Below are 1,079 nucleotides of genomic sequence, written 5' to 3' on the forward strand. Positions count from 1 at the left end.
ATGAGAAGCACTGTCCTAGATTAAACTGTAGTATATCTAAATATGTATAATATGTATTATATACATATTCAAAAATTAAATTAGGTTGCAAATATCCCAAGAAGTGACTAAATTATACATCATAATATTTTATAATTGATGTCTAATTGATAAAAAATATTTAAAACAAAAATACAAATGTAAATTAAAATTATTAGATGCCAACTCCAAAAAAAATAAATTTTAATTCATAGTTTTAAAGCATTTTGCGTTTAACAGTATGAAAAATTAGGCCTTCATAGGACAGGAAGCGCACTCTGGTGTCTATAGAAACTGTGGTAAAAATTTCAATCAAGAGTTTATACGTATAGGGGTTCAGAGTGACGACACCTTATCAATACACCTTGATTGTTCTGTGATTGGACGTAATAATAATTACATAGACATATAAATATTTATTAATATGTCTATGATTAATACTGATAGAATATCTGATATCAATTACCATAACTGGTAGTTACAATAAACCACGGTTTAAGATCTACAACCGTGATGGGTACCCCTGACAAATATCCATTGAGTAAATAATAATTATATATAAAAAAAAAATATCTTTAATCGTGGTCATAGATAATAATAATATCACAGAATAATCAAAGAATTCTGCCGAAAGATAAGCGATATCAGGACCATTTAAAATTTTGCCTTAATAATTTTATAGTTTTAAAACCGGCCACCGGGATCCTGCCTCACATTCCAGGCGAAGAGTACGGATAAGTAAGTATTATGTTTAATTATGCTAATAATATCTGATTAATGCCTTATTGCCTTAGATGATTTATATATAACAGGTATTATCGTTTACAGGTTGTATACTTGTATACTGTAAAAATAAAATGTATTTTGGACTTAATTTTGGTAGACAAGCCATTTTGAAAAAGGCCAATGTGTGGATACGATGCATGTGCAACGTTTCAAAGAACAATGACACCAAGCAATTGGAATATATCCGAACATTGGCATTTCAGCACATATAGATTCTGGCAAACTACATTGACGGAAAGATTTGTATTATACAGTAAAATATCCAAAATGCATGA

The 1,079-nt window shown here is 29.0% G+C and overlaps 1 long non-coding RNA gene across 1 annotated transcript; it reads left to right on the forward strand.

Moving 5' to 3' along the window:
• Positions 1-431: 431 nt before the first annotated feature.
• On the forward strand, positions 432-954 carry LOC115034563. The gene is made up of 2 exons (XR_003839915.1): positions 432-756; positions 847-954. It is a non-coding gene; the product is annotated as an uncharacterized LOC115034563 (long non-coding RNA).
• The last annotated feature ends 125 nt before the right edge of the window (positions 955-1,079 follow it).

The sequence above is a fragment of the Acyrthosiphon pisum genome, unplaced genomic scaffold (genome assembly GCF_005508785.2).
Source record: "Acyrthosiphon pisum isolate AL4f unplaced genomic scaffold, pea_aphid_22Mar2018_4r6ur Scaffold_12541;HRSCAF=13174, whole genome shotgun sequence".
NCBI classification, from domain to species: Eukaryota; Metazoa; Arthropoda; class Insecta; order Hemiptera; family Aphididae; genus Acyrthosiphon; species Acyrthosiphon pisum.